Source organism: Heptranchias perlo, chromosome 7 (genome assembly GCF_035084215.1).
Source record: "Heptranchias perlo isolate sHepPer1 chromosome 7, sHepPer1.hap1, whole genome shotgun sequence".
Taxonomy (NCBI): Eukaryota; Metazoa; Chordata; class Chondrichthyes; order Hexanchiformes; family Hexanchidae; genus Heptranchias; species Heptranchias perlo.
This window is the reverse complement of record NC_090331.1, coordinates 54,253,952-54,274,233: the sequence shown is the minus strand read 5'-3', so window position 1 is coordinate 54,274,233 and position 20,282 is coordinate 54,253,952. Positions and strand designations below refer to the sequence as shown.

Sequence of the window (20,282 nt, the reverse complement as noted above, 5' to 3'; positions counted from 1 at the left end):
GGATGAGAACAGATCTGGCCCGGGTAAATTGGAATCAAAGATTGGCAGGCAAAACTAATTGAACTTTAATTTAAGGAGGCGATGGTTCGGGTACAGTCTAGGTACATTCCCACAAGGGAGAAAAGTAGGGCAACTAAAGCCAGAGCTCCCTGGATGACAAGAGATACAGAGTAAGATGAAGCCAAAAAAAGGGGTGTAATACAGATGTCAGGTTGATAATACAAGTGAGAAACAGGCTGAATATAGAAAGTTCAGAGGGGAAGTCAAAAAGGAAATAAGAGCAGCAAAGAGAGAATATGAGACTAGACTGGCGGCTAACGTAAAAGGGAATCCAAAAGTCTTCTATAGGCACGTAAACAGTAAACAGGTAGTAAGAGGAGGGGTGGGGCCGAGTAGTGACCAAAAAGGAGATCTACTCATGGAGACAGAGAGTATGGGCAAGGTACTAAATGAGTACTTTGCATCTGTCTTTACCAAGGAAGAAGATGCTGCCAGAGTCTCAGTAAAGGAAGATGTAGTTGAGATACTGGATGGGCTAAAAATTGATAGAGGTACTAGAAAGGCTAGCTGTACGTCAAGTAGATAAGTCACCCGGTCCGGATGGGATGCATCCTAGGTTGCTGAGGGAAGTAAGGATGGAAATTGCGGAGGTACTGGCCATAATCTTCCAGACATCCTCAGAAACGGGGGTGGTACCAGAGGACTGGAGAATTGCGAATGTTACACCCCTGTTCAAAAAAGGGTGTAAGGATAAACCCAGCAACTACCACCCAGTCAGCTTAACCTCAGTGGTGGGGAAACTTTTAGAAACGTTAATCTAGGACAGAATTAGCAGTCACTTGGACAAGTGTGGATTGGTTTGGGAAAGCCAGCAGGATTTGTTAAAGGCAAATTGTGTTTTAACTAACTTGATAGAGTTTTTTGATGAGGTAACAGAGAGGGTAGATGAGAGCAATGCAGTTGATGTGTATATGGACTTTCAAAAGGCATTTGATAAAGTGCCACATAATAAGCTTGTCATCAAGATTGGAGCCCATGGAATAAAAGGGGCAGTAGCAGCATAGATACAGAATTGTTTAAGTAACAGGAAACAGAGCAGTGGTGCACATTTGTTTTTCAGACTGGAGGGAGGTGTACAGTGGTGATCCGCAGGGGTCGGTACTAGGACCACTGCTTTTCTTGATTTTTTTTTTATGCATGGGCTGTGGGCATCGCTGGCAAGGCCAGCATTTATTGCCCTTGAGAAGGTGGTGGTGAGTCGCCTGCTTGAACCGCTGCAGTCCGTGTGGTGAAGGTTCTCCCACAGGTCGGGAGTTACAGGATTTTGATCCAGCGACAATGAAGGAATGGCGATATATTTCCAAGTCAGGATGGTGTGTTACTTGGAGGGGAACATGCAGGTGGTGTTGTTCCCATGTGCCTGCTGCCCTTGTCCTTCCAGGTGGTAGAGGTTGCGGGTTTGGGAGATGCTGTCGAAGAAGCCTTGGCGAGTTGTTGCAGTGCATCCTGTGGATGGTACTGCAGCCACGGTACACCGGTGGTGAAGGGATTGAATGGGGTGCCAATCAAACGGGCTGCTTTGTCCTGAATGTTGTCGAGTTTCTTGAGTGTTGTTGGAGCTGCACTCATCCAGGCAAGTGAAGAGTATTCCATCACATGCCTGACTTGTGCCTTGTAGATGTTGGAAAGGCTTTGGGGAGTCAGGAGGTGAGTTACTCACCACAGAATACGCAGCCTCTGACCTGCTCTTGTAGCCACAGTATTTATGTGGCTGGTTCAGTTAAATTTCTAGTCAATGGTGACCCCCAGGATTTTGATGGTGGGAGATTCGGCGATGGTAATGCCGTTGAATGTCAAGGGGAGGTGGTTAGACTCTTTCTTGTTGGAGATGGTCACTGCCTGGCACTTGTTTGGCGGAAATGTTACTTGCCACTTATCAGCCCAAGTTGTCCAGGTCTTGCTGCATGCGGTCACGGACTGCTTCATTATCTGAGGGGTTGTGAATGGAACTGAGCACTGTGCAATCATCAGCGAACATCCCCATTTCTGACCTTTATGATGGAGGGAAGGTCATTGATGAAGCAGCTGAAGATGGTTGGGCCGAGGGCACTGCCCTGAGGAACTCCTGCAGTAATGTCCTGGGGCTGAGATGATTGGCCTCCAACAACCACTACCAACTTCCTTTGTGCTATGTATGACTCCAGCCACTGGAGAGTTTTCCCCCGATTCCCACTGACTTCAATTTTATTAAGGCTCCTTGGTGCCACACTACGTCAAATGCTGCATGATGTCAAGGGCAGTCACTCTCACCTCACCTCTGGAATTCAGCTCTTTTGTCCATGTTTGGACCAAGGCTGTAACGAGGTTTGGAGCCAAGTGGTCCTGGCGGAACCCAAACTGAGCATCGGTGAGCAGGTTATTGGTGAGTAATTGCCGCTTGATAGCACTATCGACGACACCTTCCGTCACTTTGCTGATGATTGAGAGTAGACTGATGGGGCGGTAATTGGCCGGATTAGATTTATCCTGCTTTTTGTGGATAGGACATACCTGGGTAATTTTCCACATTGTCGGGTAGATGCCAGTGTTGTAGCTGTACTGGAACAGTTTGGCTAGAGGCGCGGCTAGTTCTGGAGCACAAGTCATCAGCACTACAGCCGGGATGTTGTCGGGACCCATAGACTTTGTTGTATCCAGTGCACTCAGCCGTTTCTTGATACAACATGGAGTGAATCGAATTGGCTGAAGACTGGCTTCTGAGATGCTGGGGATATTGGGAGGAGGCCGAGATGGATCATCCACTTGGCATTTCTGGCTGAAGATGGTTGCAAATGCTTCAGCCTTGTCTTTTGTACTCACGTGCCATCATTGAGGATTGGGATGTTCATGGAGCCTCCTCCTCCCGTTAGTTATTAGATATATGTTAATGACTTGTAAGGGTAGTGAACAGTGAGGAGGATAGTGATAGATTTCAAGAGGATATAGACAGGCTTGTGGCACAGGCAGACACGTGGCAGATGAAATTTAACAGAAAAATGTGAGGTGATACATTTCGGTAGGAAGAATGAGGAGAAGCAATATAAACTAAAGGGCACAATTCTAAAAGGGGTACAGGAACAGAGAGATCTGGGGGTATATGTACACAAATCTTCAAAGGTGGCAGAGCAGGTTGAGAAAGCGGTTAAAAAAGCAGATGGGATTCTGGGCTTTATAAATAGAGGCATAGAGTACAAAAGCAAGGAAGTCATGATGAACCTTTATAAAACACTGGTTCGGCCACAACTGGAGTATTGTGTCCAGTTCTGGGCACAGCACTTTAGAAAAGTTGTGATGGCCTTAGACAGAGTGCAGGAGAGATTTACTGGAATTATTCCAGGGATGAGGGACTTCAGTTACGTGCATAGACTGGAGAAGTTGGAGTTGTTCTCCTTGGAACAGAGAAGGTTGAGAGAAGATTTGATAGAGGTATTCAAAATCATGAAGGGCCTAGTCAGAGTAGATAGAGAGAAACTGTTCCCATTGGAGGAAGGGTCAAGAACCAGAGGTCATAGGTGATTGGCAAAAGAACCAAAGATGATATGAGGAAAAACTTTTTTCAGCGAGTGGGTTGGATCTGGAATGCACCGCCAGCAGGGTGGAGGCAGTTTCCATCTTGGCTTTCAAAAGGGAACTGGATAAGTACTTAAAAGGAAAATATTTGCAGGGCTACGGGGATTGGGTGGGGGAGTGGGACTCGCTGGATTGCTCTTGCATAGAACTCACAGACTCGATGGGTCAAATGGCCACCTTCCATGCTGTAACCTTTCTTTGATTCTCTATGACCATCCTTGACATTTTTGAGGGAGTGACATCTCAGGTGGACTGTGTGTAGTGTGCCTAGACGTTCAAAAGGCATTTAACAAGGGTCTACACGAAGTAGTGGGGATTCAGGATAAATCATAGAAAGTTACAGCACAGAAGGAGGCCATTTGGCCTATCCTGTCCATGCCGGCCAAAAAAGCTATCCAGCTTAATCCCCCTTTCCAGCTCTTGGTCTGTAGCCCTGTAGGTTACAGCACTTCAAGTGTACATCCAAGTACTTTTTAAATGAGTTGAGGGTTTCTGCCTCTACCACCCTTTCAGGCCGTGAGTTCCAGACTCCCAGCACCCTCTTGGTGAAAAAATTTCCCCTCAGCTCCCCTCTAATCCTTCTACCAATTACTTTTAATCTATGCCCCCTGCTCACTGACCCCTCTGCTACGGGAAATAGGTCCTCCCTATCCACTCTATCTAGTCCCGTCATAATTTTATATACCTCAATTAAATCTCCCCTCAGCCTCTTTTGTTCCAAAAGAAAACCACCCCAGCCGATTCAATCTTTTCTCATAGCTAAAATTCTCCAGCCCTGGCAACATCCTCATAAATCTCCTCTGTACTCTCACTAGTGTAATCAATCTTTCCTGTAATGTGACCAGAACTGTACGCAGTACTCAAGCTGTGGCCTAACCAATGTTTTATACAGTTCTAGCATAACCTCCCTGCTCTTATATTCTATGCCTCGGCTAATAAAGGAATGTTTCCCATATGCCTTTTTAACCACCTCATCTACCTGTCCTACTACCTTCAGGGATCTGTGGACATGCACTCCAAGATCCCTTTGTTCTTCTACACCTCTCAGTATCCTCCCATTTATTGTGTACTCGCTTGCTTTGTTTGCCCTCCCCAAATGCATTACCTCACACTTCTCTGGATTGAATTCCATTTGGCACTTTTCTGCCCACCCGACCAGTCCACTGATATCTTCCTGCAGTCTATAGCTTTCCTCCTATCAACCATACGGCCAATTTTTGTATCATCTGCAAACTTCTTGATCAAGCCCCCTTCATTTATGTCCAAATCATTAATATATACCATAAAAAGCAAACAACCTATTATGAGCCTTTCAGGACCCCACTGGAAACAGCCTTCCAGTCACAAAAACACCTGGGAACCATGACCCTTTGCTTCCTGCCACTGAACCAATTTTGGATCCAACTTGCCACTTTCCCTTGGATCCCATGGGCTTTTACTTTTTTGACCAGTCTGCCATGTGGTAACTTGTCAAAAGACTTGCTAAAATCCACATACACTACATCAAACACATTACCCTCATCGACCCTCCTTGTTACCTCCTCAAAAAATTCAATCAAGACCTTCCCTTAACAAATCCATGCTGACTGTCCTTGATTAACCCATGCCTTTCTAAATGACAATTTATGCTGTCCCTCAGAATTGACTCCAATAATTTGCCCACCACTAAAGTTAAACTGACTGGCCTATAATTACTCAATCTATCTCTCTCCCTTTTTAAACAACGGTACAATGTTTACAGTCCTCCAATCGGCAGTCTTTATGATGTAGAGGATATGGGGTCGGATGCTCAGCTAAAGGTCAAATAGGATGCCATAGTCCTCCAATCCTCCGGCATCACACCTCTGCTATTTCCTCTCTCGCTTCTCTTAGCAGCCTGGGATACATTTCATCCGGGCCTGGCAGTTTATCTGCTTTCAAAGATGCTAAACCCCTTAATACTTCCTCTCTCACTATATTAGTCCCATCCAATATTTCACACTCCTTCTCCTTAACTACAATATCTGCATCGTCCCCCTCTTTTGTGAAGACAGTTGCAAAGTATTCATTAAGAACCATACCCACATTTAGAAATGCAATGCAAATTAGTCAAACATAACAATGGCATATGAAATTTAATACAGACAAATGCATATAGTAAGAAAAATGGTTGACTGATACTCATGAATAGTTTTGAAACAGCTAAGGGGAAGGCTGAGAGACAAAGGAGTTTTAATAGACTCAATGCTCAACATGTTCAACCACTGCAGAGCAGCAACCAACAAAGGAAATACAATAAAAGTAAACTACTGTGGATGCTGGAAATCTGAAATAAAAACATATGCTGGAAACACTCAGCAGGTCAGGCAGCATCTGCGGAGAGAGAAACAGAGTTAACATTTCAGGTTGATGACCTTTCATCAGAACCGTTCTCAAATGTTGGAGGCCTAAGTTTTGAGGAAAGACTAAGGAACCATACTTTTCAGGAAAGATGTACAATTATTGAGAGTTCAGAAGAGGGCTAGAAGATTGATTTCTGAATTCAGAGGGCTGAGTTATGAGAAGAGATTGTCTACTCTGGGACACTACTTGGAAGAGGAGGACTTGATGGAGCTGTTTAAAAATTTTCATAGGAATGGATCATTTAGATTCAAGAAAGTTCCTCTGTTGATTCAAAGACCAAGGGTCAGTCAAGTTTAAGGATGTCAAAAGAAAATAGTAAATATAGGCAACAAAAGAAAAAAAAAAGTGCCCACTCCTCCAAATTATCCATCAATACAGAATGAAGGAAAGCACTTGGTTGATGATCCTGAAGCGTTCCTCTACATTTTATAGCCATTCAATTTGAAATGTAAATGCACTATTCTGCCTTCTTAAACCCCTCTCCCCTGCTCCCTCCACCCTAACTTCCAACAAGTGCAAAGAGCTCATGGACTTCTTTGTCACTAAGATTCAGTCCATTTGTTCAGTTGCCTCTGCTGCAACTTCCCTTACCCTTGCCCATCAAGCCAAACCTCTCCCAGGGTTCCCCACTGCCATAACCCTGAACTCGCTTCTTTCTCTAGTTTCTCTCCCATCTCCCCTTATGCCCTCTCTTGTCGATGAGACCCACCTCCTGCGCTCTCAGTCCTATTCCCACTAAACTGCTGACCACCCAACTTTCCTTCCTGGCCTCCATGCTAGCTGATATTGTAAACAGTTCCCTCTTCTCAAGTATTGTCTTCCCCCCCACCCCCCCTCCCTTTCAAATCTGCCATCGTCACCCCCCTCCTCAATAAAACCACCCTCAACCCTCTTCTTGCAAACCACCACCCCATCTCCAACCTGCCTAACCTCTCCTGTAGTCGCCTCCGTGTTCATCATTCCTGAAACTCCATATTTAAACCTCTTCATCTTTCTGCCCCTACTACAGCACTGAAATGGCCCTAATCAAAGTCATAAATGACATCTTATGTGACTGTGGTGCACTATTCCCCCTTATCCTTCTGGACCTCTCTACAGCCTTTTACATGGTTGACCACACCATCCTCCTCAAACGCCTCTCCTCTGTTGTCCAACTGAGTGGGACTGTCCTCGCCTGATTCTATTCTTACCTATCCAGTCGTAGCCAGAGAATCTCCTGTAATGGCTTCTCTTCCTGCCTCTACCTCTGGAGTCCCCAAAGATCTATCCTTTATCCTTCCTATTTCTCATATACATGCTGCCCCTTGGCGACGTAATCCGAAAACCTCTCAGATTCCACATGTACGCTGACAACACTCAGCGCTACCTCACCACCACCTCTGTGAACCCCTCCATTGCCTGTATTGTCAGGCTGCTTGTGCGACATCCCATCCTCGATGAGCCAAAATTCCTCCAATTAAACATTGGGAAGACCAAAGTCATTGTATTCAACCCCCACCACAAATTCCCCACCCTAAGCACTGATTCCATCCCCCTCTCTAACCACTCTCAGGCTGAACCAGACTGTTCGCAACTATGGCATCCTATTTGACCTTTAGCTGAGTATCCGACCCCATATCCTCTACATAGAATCATAGAATCATAGAAGTTACAACATGGAAACAGGCCCTTCGGCCCAACATGTCCATGTCGCCCAGTTTATACCACTAAGCTAGTCCCAATTGCCTGCACTTGGCCCATATCCCTCTATACCCATCTTACCCATGTAACTGTCCAAATGTCCGATTTCCACCTCTGTATCGTCGCCCACCTCCACCCTTGCCTCAGCCCGTCTGCTGGTGAAACCCTCTTCCATGCCTTTGTCACCTCCAGATTCAACTATTCTAATGCTCTCCTGGCTGGCCTCCCATCTTCCACCCTCCATAAACTCAAGCTCATCCAAAGCTCTGCTGCCCATAGCCTACCTCGCACCAAATCACGTTCACCCATCACCCCTGTGCTTGCTGACCTGCATTGGTTCCCTGTTCACCAACGGCTTCATTTTAAAACTTCTCATGCTCGTGTTCAAATCCCTCCATGGCTTTGCCCCTCCCAATCCCTGTAAAATCCTCCAACCCTTTGAGAACTCTGCGTTCCTCCAACTTTGGCCTCTTGTGAATCCCCCACTTCACCATTGGCAGCTATACCTTCGGCTGCCTCGATCCTAAGCTCTGTAATTCCCTCCCTAAAGATCTCCCTCTCTTTCCCCCCCCCCACCGTGACAATTGGGCGGCACGCATGTGGCTATGTCCCCCCCACCCTGGCCCCTTCTTGTTTTACAGTTCACTTTCCACACTCTGCTCCAAATCCCAGAATTGCCTTTGATATGCCCCCATGCTGAATACCTCCTCAATACAGTCAAAAATTCACACCCTATATTAAATGTGAGGTGGTGCATTTTGGTAGGAATAAAGAGGCCACATACTCCTTGGAAAATAAGTCTAAATGGGGTAGAGGAGCAAAGGGATCTAGGGGTACAGATGCACAAATCACTAAAATAGCAATGCAGGTTAAAAAGGCAAACCAAGCACTAGGATTTATTTCTATAAGGATAGAATTGAAAAGTAGAAAAGTTATGTTAAACTTGTATAGAACTGTGCACAGTTTTGGTCTCCTTATTACAAAAAAGTTTTTAGAGGCATTGGAGGAGGTGCAAAAAAGATTCACAAGGATAGAGGAGATGCGTATCAGGATATACTTATCAGAAAAGGCTAAACAGGCTGGGGCTCTTCTTCAGAAAAGAGAAGGCTGAGGGGGTGACCTGATAGAGGTCTTTAAGATAATTAAAGGTTTTGATAGAGTAGATATAAAGTGTTACTACTTGTGGGGAGTGCAAAACTAGAGGTCATCAATATAAGATAGTCACTAATAAATCCAATAGGGAATTCAGGAGAAACTTCTTTACCCAAATAGTGGTAAGAATGTGGAATGCACTACCACAACTAGTTGAGGCAAAAAGCACAGATACATTTAAGGGGAAGCTAGATAAGCACAGAAGGGAGAGAAGGATATGGTGATGGGGTTAGATGAAGTATGGAGGAGGCTCCTATGGAGCATAAACGCGGGCATGGGCAGAATGGCCTATTTCTGCGCTGTAGACTTGATTTATTTCAAAGCACTATTTGCAGCATCCCTGCACTACCTACTAAGGTACAACAGCCATGCATAAAAGTTGGCCTGGCCTGACCCGACCTGAAAGCAGCTGGCAACGCTGCGCCACGTGACCCCGTGACGTAGGGCGGAGGTTCCCGGGCTGAGCTCTCGCGATTTCTGGCTCGATTTCGTACGATTGGCCGTCAGCAAGAATTAGCCCTTGTGGTAAGTTTGTAAACAACGTTAAACGGTAATCGAGGCGCCTCTTGCTTCTCGTAATAATGATTGGAGCGGCGTTTATTTGCAAAATTAGCCCTCGTCACGGGTGTATTGGCGGTGAGCGGGTGCTGGGTGGGTGTGTTTGCAGACGTTATTTGTTAATATGGCGACGCTCCCCGGCCGCTGGGTCCTGGGCTGGAATTCGTGCTGCTGTCGGCTGGAGGAGGTTTCTTCGGAATCGACCTCACTCCCATTCCGTGAATTTGAGAGTTACACAAATTCACAAGCAGCCGGTTTTGAACAGCAGAGAGTGGCGTGCCTCTGATTTTTGATCATTGTGTTATATTACGGACACATTTGCATCAGTTAAATGGCCTGATCTACTGAGAATCCAGCCTGTATCTCGTTCCCTAGGAAGCAGGCTGTTAGCATCCCTATCATCTGTACTGTTGCATCTTAGGGCGATCTAGACATTCATAGAGAGGTGTTGTTAATGAACGCAATTCATAAAATAGGTTAAACCAAAATTCACCGTGTCTTGTGATTATAAATATTCGAGGTTAAATCCAGCACCTCAAAGCGAAATAATCGCTGTTAATGTTATAACTGGGTTGGGCGTGTGAGGGAATTAAATGTGAGAGTCCACTAGCGAACGTTTGATATGTCGTATAAATGCTATTTTTGTGGGTTTTAATATTGCACAGTTTCAAAAATCCAAAAGCTAAGTCCACATGTTTTATTATTGAGAAGCTCGCGTGTCGGGCAAAGGTCCATAATACAGGACACCACCGCCAAATTTTGAAAAAGGTAAATCAGGAATAGTGGTTCGGTGATGCCAAGCTTGGTCTTTAAAATCTGGGAGATTGTAGAAGGAAGGAAATACAAAGGGTTGAGTGAAGCGCTCCACATTTTTGAGAGCCTTGGAAAGAATGAGTGAGAGCAGGAGGCAGTACAACACGTTGAAGATATAGGGATGAAGAAGAGTATGTAGGACAGTGTATTTGGAGCTTAGAAGGAATAAGAAAGGAAAGTTTGGAGCAACACTGAGCCGGTACCATAATGTAAAATAAAGACAAAAAAGATTGTGACAGAGAGAATGCCTTTTTTGTCCTGCCCAGAAGTGTGGGACAGGTACTAGAAGAATCTCTCCAAGTATGGGAGCAGTATTCAAGTCTTTGATGTATTTGGGCAAGGGGGTTGTTGAGGGGAAGCAGGTTTCTGCAGTTGAAGGGATGTGGGACTGCTATTTGAGATCATAAGCGACAGTGTGGTCCAAGATTGTCCATAGATGAACAAGGACAATGGTTGGAGGCATCAAAGGTGAATGTGGTAGCTGTAGATCATACTTGCCAGAGACATGAGGAAACTGTATCTTTGAAGAATTGAAAAAAACTATTTTTGTTGCTCCATTGAAGGCCTTGGAGGAGATCAAAACAAAATCAACTGTTGGACTGCAAGAGGACTGGAGGTGGCAAGCACTGAGTGTGTACACTCTTAAGGAAAGTTAATGAATGGAATCATCATAAAAACCATGGATAGGGTTGGATGATGAGTGGAAGTCATTGATATGAAGGTGGAACTGAATGGGAGAGAACAGAGCCCTGGGGAACTCTTGCTTTAATGGAAAAGGAGTCAGGATGAGTAATCAACTACAGCACAGATGGTGATTTGAGATGAAACTAGACAACCATGAACATCTTTGATGGGAGACCATATGATGGCAACCCATTTAGAAGTGCATTGTGCCAGATTTTGTCAAAAGCTTTGGAGTTGTCTATTATATGATTTAAAAATTACAGCAGTTGTTAAATGTACCTGTTATGCATGCAGTTGATATAGCTTGATTCAATTCAGGTTGTAAGCTTAGTAGTTGACAAAAATGCACAACATAATAAATATTAGATGTGCTTTGTGCACATGTGATTGTCTTTTTAAAAGTTAAGTTATATGAGAAATCTATTTCGTGGAGGAGGCAAGTGCACTAAGTATTTGTTACTGTGTAAATGCATTTATTGGGCCTCTGATTTTGTCCTGTGCTCACATGCCTTTGGCCAGCAGTTCAAATTGATTTTTCTAACAACTCAGACTACTGGTAACTCAATTGAGTAATGTGATGTAGAAACACATGTGTAAAAGGGAGGGAGAAGAGAAGGAAATAGTTACTTGTCACATTTATTATGATATACTTTATGCTATTGTGTCAATTTAATGGGGAAAAAAAACTTGCTAAACATGTGAAGCTATTTCTCCTTTGAAGAAGCCTATAAAATTAATGTACTTTGGTGTTGGAGAAAAAAACAACTCCCAAGGTGAAGAGGCTTTGAGATCCATTCTGTTAACTTCAGGATCTATTCTGTCCATTTGTTTTGTTGTCATGTACTGGGATACTTGCATGCAGAAGGTAGTAGTGGATCTGAGTCATATTTTCACACAAATGCTATTTTATTTTAATTTCTGTGAAATATCACCGGGGGTATGTGGGGAAAAATAAATCTTTCACTGTTTTGCAGATTCAGCATGCCTGGACGATTAATGTTAAATTGGTTGCTTAACAGTTGGAGTTACATGGTGGCCTGGTCATCCAGACTACTGCTTATCATATTCTTCAGTCCTCAATCTGAACAATTGGAAATCAAGGAAATGTAACCAATATATCTTACCCTGAAATAAGTGCTGATTCTTTCACCTGCACATCGTGACTTTGTTGTCAAGTTTGACCAATTTGATGTTAGTCTGTAAGACTCTGAGCTAAAAAAAAGGCCTTATGGAAATGCAGATCTTGAACAAATAAAATTGGGAGGGTACATACAGATAAGTTAAGATAACGTCAGTGTGTGGTTATCATAAATGTTCTGGTGAAAACAGCCTAATTGGAACAATTAAGCAAAACATTACTTGTATACATTTCACAAATGAAATACACCACTTTTTTTAGTTTTTTTTACCAAGTAACCATATAATGACTGATCTGATAGGGCAGTTCCAAGGCTCAGGTGTGGAAGTGTAATGTTCTGTTGCCTAGCCATGGTTTCCAGCATCCGTACTTTCTCTTCAATGAGTAGTGGGAGATGGGAATTGGTGAGATCAGATATTTGGTGATAAAACATCATGTTAATGTTCCAGGTCTCATTGTTTTAAAAGATGACAATGACCTTACCAGATGGACTGTCATATCTTGATGTGTAGTTTTCAGTGTTTATGCAGTGTGTAGTTAAGCTCTGTAGACCAGGAATGTTCCAATCTTAAATCCTGAGCTGTGTTGAGTTAGCTGATAACAATTGGGATTATGATGAGGGAGAATATAATTAGCATCATTGTCTATCAAAGCTCACAACTGAATAATGGCAACTTGGATGAACTATTGGCATATTAAAACTGTACTCGAGCAAGGAATCAATGCCTTGAGAAAGAGGAAAAATTGGTGGGGGAAATGAGGGTGTGTTTTCTGCTTGCATACTTAACAGCTTCCTGTAGTATAGTCCTTTTAAAATTGCATAAAGTGAGATCCAATAAGTGTATGGGAACTAAGATTATTAACCAATCTATGATTTTGCATAAGGCAGTAAAAGGGTATAAATTGCTCTGTAAAATTTATCATGTGGTTATGTTAACAGGATGTTATGCAAAATGTTTGTAAGCAACTCTATTTTGCTCTCTTGGGGAAGAAATCATATCACAAAACATATACACTGTTTAACTCATTGAACTTAAACTTGCTTTGTTGTAATTCCATCTATAGGGTAATGGCACCATCAAGTCTGGTACGGAGTAATACAAACCCCAGAAAGTCTTGAGCTTCATCCCTAATCTCTATTGAGTTAGCCGATCTCACTTGGGGATTTATAATTGATCTTGGTACCTCTGGGCTAGGTAGGGCAAAAATCAGCCAGCGTTCCCTCTGCTAACATAACAATCATATTTCAAATAAATTCACTGAGGTGCTTTGAAATGTTTCGAAGAAATGTGATAAAGTGCCACATAAATGCAAGTTTGTCTCCTTTTTTTGATTGCTATCCAGTGACTTCTACTGGAAAGTGCCTCAGTGAGTGCTTGGTGAGAGCAATGTCAGACACTTACCTAATGCCTCTCCAGTTAGAGTCTGCCAATTGTCGCTGTCTAGGTTCAACATTGGGAATAGCCACTTGGGTGAAGTATAGGAGTACTCGTGGAGGCTGTGGCGCCATATTCCACAGTGAGTCAATGCCTTGAGAGGAAAGGTGAAAATTAGCACAGGCAAAAAATACTTGCTTTTGTTTACAGTAACATACTTTTATTTGCCACAGTACACATGAAATCCTAGGCTGAAATTAACATGTAAAATCATCAAATTGTGCAAAACTTTGACTCTGTTTTTGTGAAGGTTTTATGTTTTTAAATCTACTAGATAAAACATTTAGATTTTTTAAAAAAGCCCTCTAAAATAGATTAAAGTTAATAAGACATTTTGACAAATTTTAAACCTGGTAAATACCTTGGTACAGAGAAAGAAATACAATGTCAAAGAAATATTGAAAAAAAAATGGAAAATTTCCAAAAGGAACATGGAAAAAAAACTCTAATGAAAAGTTTGTGCTCCACTCGAATTTATGGGGTCTCAACTTTAAAGAGCGAGCATGATGGACTTAAGGCAGAGTTTTTGAACAAATTCTTCCAGAAGTGTCTAACATGCTTAAGAATGGGCCTTTTGATATTTAGCTTTGATTTCTTGAATTTAAGTCAGTTGTGACCAACTGCATGCTTTTTGGGGCAAAAACAAAATGGTCATAATTTTTTAAAAATTCATTCTGATTATGCTCAGTAAAAGATGAACTGAATAATCTATTGAATCTACGGAATCTGTTTGCTACAAATTGGAAGTTGATGTGAGTCATTGTCATGTTTCTAGCAAGGGAGAAATCTTTTCATTCGGCTTGAAGACAGTGCTCTTAAAGGTTTTTATTGGGTTAATCCTAAAGTTTGGAATTCATCTTTTGAGGGGTAACTATTGTGGTTTTATCAGCTGGAGCCCAAAAATCAGACTCTACCTATAGACTCCTATCAGTCCTTTTAACATTATGCTATAACAATCTTTGCTGTCTGAACCATTCTTCCCCCACTGTTCCTGACCCTGCTTTGTTGCCCTTTGGCCCTCCTGACCATTTAATTTTTTTCCCTACAGCTTCCTCTGGTTCTTCCAGCCTGCCTGTTCCATGGGAAATATTAGGTGCAGGATTGCAGATGTCGGGCAGGGGTGCAGAGAAAGCTTGGCTTGAAAAGATATGTTAGGCGGAGGGAAACAGAAGGATGGCACGGAGAGAGAGAGAAATTGAAAGCTGATCAGTTAAAGCTGGACTTTCTGTCCTCAGGGATTTACAACCAGCTTCCAACCTAGAGCAAACCAATTACCTCTCAGCTGTTGTCAGGCTATGCCCGTTTACAGCAAGTAGTTCTTACGACCTTAAAGGGATAATGCTACAGAATACTACATTGTGGGTTACATACTATGCTGCTGTCCTTAGAAAACCGTTTATTGTCTGATACCTGTAAGGAAAATCTGCTGGAATAAAGAAAAATGTTGAAGCTAGCAAATATCTGTCCCACCTCTGGGAAAAACACACTTTGTCACATATGCAAACAGTTGCACCTGGTTGACTGAAATTTACTTATAGAACAGTAACAAATCACAACTGAACAGATAGGGAATTTACAACCGAACTAGTAGCAAATAGGTACAAAACCTCCCAATCGATAATCAGCGGTCAGCAAACCACTGTCAATAAAACAACTAGCAAGGAAAAATGAAATCACTTAAAATGCCTTTAGCTGCCATCTAGCTTTGACAGCAACATGAGGACAAGTACTAAAAATAAGGGGTAGGAATTTTCTCAGGTGTTCTCCCACTCGGCCACTTTAAGTTTAACGGAAAAAATAGATGCGTAAACTGGATTTCCGCTGAAGTTACAGCGGCTGATTGGGAGAGCCTCAAAGGAAATTCTCAGCAAAGATTTCTAACAAGTGTATCAAAAGAATCATTAAACATAGTAATTTTTCAGTATTTTAACTCTCTCCAATAATGTTTTCTTTTGGCATTTGGGACTTAAGCTCTACCCTTCCCACAGCTGTTACTCAACATGGGACTTCTCCAAGCACTCTTTGAGCTACAACTCCTAGAATGAAGACCCCCTTTGAGTCACATAAACAACACTCTTTGTCATAGAGGAACTGCATAAAACACCAGGAATTTTTCATAATTGACAGCAAAACTAATTATTTACAGAGCATGCCAGGAATTGCTGTTTGCAATTGTTGTCTGTTTTGCCCCCTTCCTCTTCCCCACCCCATTTTTGGCCATGGAAAAGGACTGACAACACTAAAACTTAGGGAAGCTTTGTAACATATAGTGCAAACATGCTGTATGTTGTACTGAACCAACTACCACATTCCGCAAACACCGTGCATAGACTTGGGCTCAGGAAGCGCCTCCGCTCATGATCTTAGCACTAGGAACTGTCTCCACCCACCTCAGGTCCTGGATATTTTCACTTCTAATAGCCAAATAAAAGGATGCTGGTCCTGCTCCAACCGTGCTTCGACTCATGCCTCATGTCACGCTCCATTCCAACTCCAGTCCCAGTTAGCTCAACTGCTCTGCGCCCTGGCATTGGCTTTATTTTGCATTCCTAGCTTGACTGTTCCACTTTACTTCCTGACGTGCCCCGCATGGCCCATGGGAAATGCCACTGGATATCTACTAGTAGTATGAGCAAAGCGACAATTATATATAATAAATACAACCAAAACTGCAGCCCAGTAATAATCTATAAAAAAAATAAAAATCTGACAGCTGATGCATGTCTGTTGGGGGTGAGTAATATGCATCGCATTTGAAAGTGTCACATTTGCACATGATTGGTTCAAATAACGACCCTCTGTTAAGTTAACCATGCAAATTTTTTCAAAAATATGCAGGAGAACTTGCCAATCACTAAGCAGCAAACCACATAAAACCAAACAATCAAATTGTAACCAGCAGCTGCAGCAAAACAAAACAGCCAAATCACTGAAATTTGTTTTCAATTTCTTTCAGCTACCTTATCCAGCTGACTCTATACAGGTAAAGATACAATACCTAACTTATACACGTATAAAACTTAAATAATTTGCAAAAAAAATTTAACTAGGCACCAAAAATTCCTCAAGCCATGTGGGAAATTTGATGTTTTGCCCCGAGAGGCCTACCTTCTGTCGGAATTCTGAGGCTTGAGGTTTTCTCCTTTCTGGAGCATTGATTGTTCAGCTGGGTCTTCTACTGTGATATTTTGCAGAACTTTGTGCATGATTGTTTCTCCTGGTTGGTGAATTGGTAACAAGGGGCCATAGCTATGAGATTATCATTACAAGAATGAAGGGGAAAGTTAGAAATGTTTTCATCCAGAGAGTTACTGGAATATGGTTTGCCCCACTACAAGTGGTAATTAAGACAGGAAATAACATGATTTAAAAGAAAATTGGTAAGTATTTGAAAAGGAAGAATATAAAAGGATACAAGGAAAAGGCAGGGAAATTGGATTTTAGCGGCCTAGGATTAAAGAGTCAGTGGCAGCGTGAATACAAAATTGGCTAAGAGATAGAAAGCAGAGAGTAGCGGTAAACGGTTGTTTTTCAGACTGGAGGGAAGTATACAGTGGTGTTCCCCAGAGCTCAGTGTTGGGACCACTGCTGTTTTTGAGATATATTAATGACCTGGACTTGGGTATAAAGGGCATAACTTCAAAGTTTGCAGATGACATAAAATTCGGAAATGTAGAAAACAATGAGGAGGATAGTAGGAGACTTCAGCAGGACATAGACAGACTGGTGAAATGGGCAGACACATTTATATTAAATATAAAGTAGAGAAGTGTGAAGTGATGCATTTTGGAAGGAAGAATGAGGAGAGGCAACATAAACTAAATGATACAATTTTAAATGGGGTACAGGAACAGAGAGACCTGGGGGTGCACATACACAAATCTTTGAAGGTGTCAAGATGCATTTGGGACAGAAAGTGTAACGTAAGTATATTTAAGTGAACTTGTCCCTATAATTAAAAACCTTGCATCTAGTGTCCATCCATAGGGTGTCACACCTTAAAAGTGTATATAGGGTCGCACACTAAAAAGCGATTTGTTTAGAGATCCACAATGTGTTACGTGAATTATGCTGATTTAATGAAATGTTCAATTTACTAAATGTGTGCCTATCAAAAACCCACTTTCATTCAGATAAGAATATCTACAAATCCATAGCCAGCAACCATAATGAAATCAACCAAACAAATAATTCAGTTTTCTTTTTAAAGTTACCAATCAATCAGTCATTCACCTGAAAATAATCTTTAAGTGCTTTGAGTAGTCATCTTCATTACTCATAAAGTCCACTCTATGCCACTAAACTAACATTTGGTGGATAAATGTAATCAGCTAATTTGTTCGCGTGGAGTGTAATTGCCGGTGCAGACTGGTTGGGCCGAATGTTGTAACTTCTATGTATTTCTATTGCCAAACTCCAGGACGACCCCACTCAGTACAACCAAAGCACAGGACCCCACCCCCAACACCCATATATACTCAACATCCAGCACCTATAACTACCCTGGTAAATCTCATTTACCACCTTGCTGCGTATTTTGGGTTTTTAAAAGAAGGCATGATAAGATAAATTGAGTACAAAGGTAAAGGAACATGTAATAATCATTGAAAGCAAATTACAATTTTCATGGAAAAATAGAAGAAAGAACTTGCATTTACATAGTGCCTTTCATGATCTCAGGACATCCCAAAGCACTTTACAATCAATGAAGTGTAGTCACTGGTGTAATGTACAAAATGCATTCAGCAAGTCCCCACAACATCAGCCAATTTGCTTACAGCAAGTTCCCACAAACAGCAGTGAGATGACGACCAGATAATCTGTTTTAGTGATGTTGGTTGAGGGATAAATATTGGCCAGGACATCTGGGATGACTTGCCTGAACTTCTTTGAATAGCGCCTTGGGATCTTTTATGTCCACCTGAGAGGGAAGACGGAGCCTCAGTTTAATGTCTCATCCAAAAGACGGCATCTCCAACACTGTACTCCCTCAGTACTGCACTGAAGTATCAGCCTAGATTATGTTTTTTTAAAATTTCAAAATATACTTTATTTCATTGAACTGTGTGTATCTTTAAATTCTATGTAAATATCACAATTTCAAACCAGTACAATTCAAACAAATACGTTACATATCGTAAATTATGTGCTCAAGTCATTGGAGTGGGGTTCGAACCCACAATCTTCTGACTCAGATGCGAGAGTGCTACCAATGAACTAAGGCAGACACCTAAAAAAGTCATGGCTAGCAGGCGAGCTGGAAGGGAAGAGAGAAGCCAGTCATGGTGGCTTACACGGGAGCCAACAATACAGGAAAGGGAGGGCCTAAAGTCCTTCTAGAAGACTTTAGGAGATTTTACAGTGACTGTACTTTGAAGTACTTCATTAGCTGCACTGAGATCATGAAATGTGCTGTATAAATGCAAGTTCTTTATCTCTTTCTATAATATTTTCCAGTCTTTCTGAAATGTCCCATACCCTAGCACATGGAAGGCAACAAAGCATCCAGGACTTAAGAGTCTGGTCTGATGATGTCCACCCCTCTAACTATCGAGTCTCCTATTACTACTGCATTCATAAGTAAATTGCTACTATGTCACCCCATGCCTCCCCCCCCCCCCACGAGTCATCTTATATTTTTGGTGCCATTGTAATCCATTTAATGGTCCTACCTAGAGTCCTTATCCTCCCCACAGGTAGCCAGTGCTTTAAACTTGTTGGAGAGGATAATTTATTCTAAGCATTCCTGCTCTAGCATGTACCTCCTCACTTTCCCTGACCTGTGGATAGTCACCACTCTTTCCTCTTATCACTGCCAGCTCCTTATCTCTCACTCTTGCCACAAAAATTTCTTTCCCTCCTTAGTGTGTCAGATTGTCTCCAACTCCTCCTCAAGTTCTGAGATCTTGAGCTTAAGTAATTTCAGACAGTTCCCACAGATTTGTCTGTCTAAGTCAATGTTTGCTACTCGGAACTCCCACATCCTGCAGAAACCGCACACCCCGTGCTTCCATTCTTACTATAAGTGTTAAAGTTATTGTTAAGTTCTAAATTTATATTCTTTATCTCCTTATAATTTCCATTAAAGTACTCTGCTACTCATCTTTATTCTTAATTCCCATTGTAGCCAAATTCCTGTTTCAGAAGTACTGTTCTCCCTCTATATTTTAAGTTTTTACAACTTTGTACAAACAACCAACAATACCTATTACAACCAGGAGAAATTTTTTTACACAGAGTTGTTGGAACATGGAATAATTTGCCATGGGGAATAGTTGAGACAAAGACCATTGCATCTTTCAGAGACAAATTGGATAAGTATTTGAAGCAGAGGAAGATGCAAGGCTATGGAAAGAGAATGAAGCAGTGGGATTAGTTTTGGATTGTTCGAGCAAAGAGCCGGCACAGACATGATGGGCAGAATGGCCGCCTTCTGTGCTGTGGAACTAGGCTATGAATTGTGGCTCCTCCCACCCTCAGGGTAAGGCAGAGAGAACTTGAGTATATAAGATAAAACTCAGAAGATTCTATAGAGAAAGAGCAAGAGAAAACAAGCGAGTGATAGAGACAAAAGGCAAAATACTATTGCAGTTGCTGATTTGAATCATTTTTGATATTATTAAATATACTCTTTCTGTATACACAATTGAATTGGAACTTTGTATGGAAGAATTTAAAGACCCTTTTATCTGATACTTATGAGGGTCTTCAAAGTTGGCCCCCAAACAATAATATCTTTAGTCAATGGGGAGAGAAAGCCCACTGGTGAGTTGGATCTGGTCAAGCGGCTCTCCAACTCATGAAGAAGAAGGGAGGCAATTATCTTCTCT

General features: G+C 42.1%; 1 protein-coding gene across 6 annotated transcripts in view; it reads left to right on the top strand.

Moving 5' to 3' along the window:
- The first annotated feature begins 9,272 nt into the window (after positions 1-9,272).
- atf2 (activating transcription factor 2) overlaps positions 9,273-20,282 on the top strand; it is a 75,767-nt gene continuing 64,757 nt past the window's right edge. For 2 of the 6 annotated variants that reach the window (XM_067987586.1, XM_067987581.1), the window contains exons 1-3: positions 9,273-9,348; positions 10,758-11,005; positions 16,409-16,435. The gene's annotated coding sequence lies outside the window, so the exon portion shown is untranslated. The other 4 variants (XM_067987584.1, XM_067987582.1, XM_067987583.1 and 1 more) reach the window with 4 other exon arrangements.